Source organism: Bison bison, unplaced genomic scaffold (genome assembly GCF_000754665.1).
Source record: "Bison bison bison isolate TAMUID 2011002044 unplaced genomic scaffold, Bison_UMD1.0 scf7180017864240, whole genome shotgun sequence".
Classification (NCBI taxonomy): domain Eukaryota; kingdom Metazoa; phylum Chordata; class Mammalia; order Artiodactyla; family Bovidae; genus Bison; species Bison bison.
The window spans coordinates 393,944-399,315 of NW_011494812.1; positions in this window are offsets into that span (position 1 = coordinate 393,944).

The following is a 5,372-nucleotide window of genomic DNA, read 5'->3' on the forward strand; positions in this document are numbered from 1 at the left end:
CCAGTAAAAATTCTAGAGAGTTTCCCACTTATACACAGTAGCCTCAATGAACCATAAAAATATATATCAGTAGTTTCATATTCAAACTGTGTGATGCCAGGTGCAGACATTAGGTCAAAAGAAAAAAAAAAAATAAATGAAACAAATGAGGTACAACTTTGCCTCAAGTTGAAATAGCATGTTTTCAGTCAACAACTAACATGAAAGAACAAAACTGTGTCAAACAGAGATCTGAAAGAACACAAGCTCTAATTTTCAACATTAACAGGGAATTTCCCCTTGTTAATCTGTAAACAAAGCTGATGACCCAGTTCACTCATTTTGTACTTTAGGGATGTTTTATTTTTGACACTGAGAGGAGTTTTTTGTAGGAATGGGCTGTAATACTGTCATATTAGAGAGGCATAACTGGGTCTAATATAGGCAGTGAATTTAAGGGGTCAATAAAGAGACATTTTCAGTGATTATTATGTAAATTGAGAAAGGACTGAATTAAAATAAGAACAGAAGATTCATTCTGGCTGCACAATTAAACCTAAGTGAGAAGTTAAACGACACATAATTGGGGGAAAAAAATCAGTCTGTGTCTAGACAAAGAAGAGTTATTTCTATGCATTCTTAGTGTTTGAATTAATCTTTCAATTATATGGAGCCTTCTTCCAAATGAATTTTTAGTTCATGTGATGTTTCCTATCAACTTAAGCTGAAAACATAATAGCTACCTCTCTTAATTTGCCTGAAATTACTGTGTTAGAAATGACCGATGGGGAAATGCAACTCATAGGAACAGAAAGTAGGGAAGCAGTCAGGGGTTGGAGCTTCTGACTTGAAATGGAAAGTTTCTGTTCAATGAGCACAAAGTTTCAGTTATACAAGATAACAATTTCTAGGGATCTGTTGTACCCTTAACTCTTAATACACTTGAAAATCTGTCACAGGGTTTGACTTCATGGTACATATTTCTTATCAAAATTTTTTTAAAAGACACGGGCATAAAAGATGTCTCTAAAAGTACATATTGCCTGTTGCTTTAGAGTAGTATTACTGTGGTGAATGCACGTGTTCACCTCACTGTGGTGCATATAATACACTATGTAGAGACACAAGTGTAAAAGATGCTTCTAAGAGTCATAGCTGTGCATATGAATCAGGACTGTGCTATTTCAGTGACAGATGTGTTCATTATATTGTGATGTATGTAATAAACCATGTGAAGACATATTTTTTTTAAAAAAGGATACCAGTGGCTATGGATCAGGAGTTGATGTATTTTTCTTTCATTTTTTGAGTAAATTTGATCCTAAATGGGTTTTGAGTATAAAGATTTATTTGATACCAACGTGTGAAACTTGACTGCAGACTAATTTTTAGTGACAACCAATTGAATTTGCAAAATATTTTATTACTATTCACAAATATGCTTAATATTTTATCTTATGGGTTTTTTTTTCTGCTATTAATAACAAATGACCAGATAAGTAGACTAGTTCATGAGGGGAGTGTGTACATAAAGGAGAAAACATTATTTTTCTTTAGTTTTTAATTTTTTTTTAAAATTTTTTTGTGGTAACTGCTGCTCCGTCACTTCTGTTGTGCCCAATTCTTTGCAACCTATAGCCTGCCAAGCGCCTCTGCTCTCGGGATTCTCCAGGTGAGAATACTGGAGTGGGTTGCCATGCCTTCCTCCAGGGGCTCTTCCTGACCCAGGTCTCCTGTGTCTCCTGAATTTCAGGCGGATTTTTTACCCACTGAGCCATATGGGAAGCCCAACTGATCTGTAATACTTGCTTAGTATTTTAACACAGAAGTCCACAACCTTTTTCACACCAGAATGGTTTTGTGGAAGACAATTTTTCTGCAGACCTGAGGGAAGGGGATGGGGATGGTTTTGGGATGACTCAAAAGCACATTGCACTTATTGTGCACAATATTTCTATTATTATTACTTTGTGATATATAATGAAATAATTACACAACTGACCATGACGTGGAATCAATGGGAACCCTGAGTTTGTTTTCCTGCACCTAGATCCCTCACATGCACACTTCACAGTAGTGAAGCTCCTATGAGAATCTAACATCACCACTGATCTGACAGTGAGTCGAGCTCAGGTGGTGATCAGAGCTTCAGGGAGCAGCTATTAATATAGATGAAGCTTTGCTTGCTTGCCTGCCACTCATCTCCTGCTGTGTGGCCTTGTTCTTAAGAGGCTATGGACCTGTATGGCATTCGTAGCCTGAATGTTAGAGACACCTGTTTTAACACTAAGTAAGATGACTCTGTGTGTGTATACGTGTGTATACATGTATATATATAAAGCTTCTGCACAACAAAGGAAACTATTAGCAAGGTGAAAAGGCAGTCTTCGGAATGGGAGAAAATAATAGCAAATGAAGCAACAGACAAACAACTAATCTCAAAAATATACAAGCAACTCCTACAGCTCAACTCCAGAAAAATAAATGACCCAATCAAAAAATGGGCCAAAGAACTAAATAGACATTTCTCCAAACAAGACATACAGATGGCTAACAAACACATGAAAAGATGCTCAACATCACTCATTATCAGAGAAATGCAAATCAAAACTGCTATGAGGTACCATTTCACGCCAGTCAGAATGGCTGCGATCCAAGAGTCTACAAGCAATAAATGCTGGAGAGGGTGTGGAGAAAAGGGAACCCTCTTACACTGTTGGTAGGAATGCAAACTAGTACAGCCACTATGGAGAACAGTGTGGAGATTCCTTAAAAAACTGGAAATAGAACTGCCTTATGATCCAGCAATCCCACTGCTGGGCATACACACTGAGGAAACCAGAAGGGAAAGAGACACGTGTACCCCACTGTTCATCGCAGCACTGTTTATAATAGCCAGGACATGGAAGCAACCTAGATGCCCATCAGCAGATGAATGGATAAGAAAGCAGTGGTACATATACACAATGGAGTATTACTCAGCCATTAAAAAGAATACATTTGAATCAGTTCTAATGAGGTGGATGAAACTGGAACCTATTATACAGAGTGAAGTAAGCCAGAAGGAAAAACACCAATACAGTATACTAACGCATATGTATGGAATTTAGAAAGATGGTAACAATAACCTGGTGTACGAGACAGCAAAAGAGACACCGATGTATAGATCAGTCTTACGGACTCTGTGGGAGAGGGAGAGGGTGGGGAAATTTGGGAGAATAGCATTGAAACATGTATAATATCATGTATGAAATGAGCCGCCAGTCCAGGTTCGATGCACGGTACTGGATGCTTGCGGCTGGTGCACTGGGACAACCCAGAGGGAGGGTAGGGGAGGGAGGAGGGAGGAGGGTTCAGGATGGGGAACGCGGGTATACCTGTGGCGGATTCATTTCGATATTTGGCAAAACTAATACAATATTGTAAAATTTAAAAATAAAATAAAATTAAAAAAAAAAAAAGTAGGGGAGGATGACCATCCAAGAGGACAACTAATAGGAATCGGCTAGGGATTTTTTGAGTGCTGAAAATAAGTTTTAGAAAAGGAACCTGTGATTGAGAGGATGGGGCGGCCTTAAAACAGCATGGAAGGGTTATTTCTTTCTAAAATCAATTTGGTCACAAAATCAAAACCAAATAAACTCTGGTAAACTTAGGCCATTGGGCCTTACACATATCATGAGGGAATTAAACCTGTACTCCATGATGCATGGGCTTCTCTGGTGGCTCAGACTGTAAAGAATCCTCCTGCAATGTGGGAGACCTGGGTTTGATACCTAGGTTGGGAAGATCCTCTGGAGGAGGGAATGGCAACCCACTCCAGTATTCTTGCCTGGAGAATACCCATGGACAGAGAAGCGTGGTGGGCTACAGTCCATGGGGTCACAAAGAGTTGGACACTACTGAGTAACTAAGCACAGCAGTAAACCAAGAGTTTTGGTTGAGAATTAGAAGATTCAGCAGGCATGAAAACACCATTCATGTCTGGATTCACAATTATATTTGAATTCCCAATAAACAACAAATCAATTTTTTGGTATATCCCACATGATATTTTGGGAACTCTTAAACTTATTATTTATGTTTACTCAAATTTAAAATTTACTGGGGCATCTTGTAATTTATCTGGCAACTGCAGACTAATTCCACAAGAATTAGGATATAAATGTAGTCAGTTTTGCTAGAAGAAAGAAGAATTCTGGCTCCTAGATAGTTCATTGTCTGGGCTTCACAAACTGAATTATAGGTTCATTTGAAACAGGATTATTATGAGACAGTAAGAGCTGCTTACTTATGACTTACCCTGTTTTAGTTTTATGCTATATAAGCTATGATATCACTGCTGCTGTATTATTTTTTCTTAGTAGATATATTTATTGTATTTTTACTGATTACTTCAGTAATTGCAAATTTTAGAAAAATATATTAATAAAATTACAATTATCTAAATATTAGAATAAAACATGAAAATAATTATTTGCCTCTTTCCCACAGTCTTCTCAATGTTCAGTGTATACAAATCTAGAGGTTTCAGGAAAATTCACATAAGGAAATAATAATTTTTAGTGTTTCTTTAAGAACTACCAGGTTTTACTTGGAGTTTTTGGAACATAGTCTTGAATATTTGTGCTCTCAAAATTTAAAAAAATCTCCTTCTATCTGTAAATAAATCTATGTTTCCATAAAATTAAAGAAGAAAAATATCTTTGTGTACAGCAAGTGGCAGGAAAATTTGGTGGTCTTATGTTCAAATTGCCTAGAATTTTATAGCTATCATATAAAGCTATGACATAAAAAACTAGAGTTTTGTATAGTTTGTATACGATGAAGATCAAAGTAAAACTTTTTGGCTTTGAAAAAGGAGAGAGAAGACCCTGGGGATGCTAAAGCATGTTTTTGTTCTTAATATCAATGAATAAAAGAGATCAAATAGCTTTGCTGATCTAGTCTACTGAGATTTTTGGTGGATCACATAATTAATTGAATAGTAGATAAAAATCCTAAGACTCAGACGTGGAGAGTAGTGGTTAGTAGCTACTGCCCACATTAGAGAAGATGGAGGGGGAAGCCAGGGCTATGCTGGAGGCAAGGTGGCCTTTGTGTAAGAGAATGGAGTAATCTAGAGAAGAAAAGATTACATATAACCTATATTCTTGTTTCCAATATCAGATTTTTCAATATCAAATATAGAACTCTAATCCTGGCAAATGATTTTGAGAATTTTATTTCTGAAATTCTCTTGAGTCTCTGGACTAATCTTTCTTGAAACAAGTTTTCATTGAGAAATGAAAGTGGAGAGTGAAAAAGTTGGCTTAAAGCTCAACATTCAGAAAACGAAGATCATGGCATCCGGTCCCATCACTTCATGGGAAATAGATGGGGAAACAGTGGAA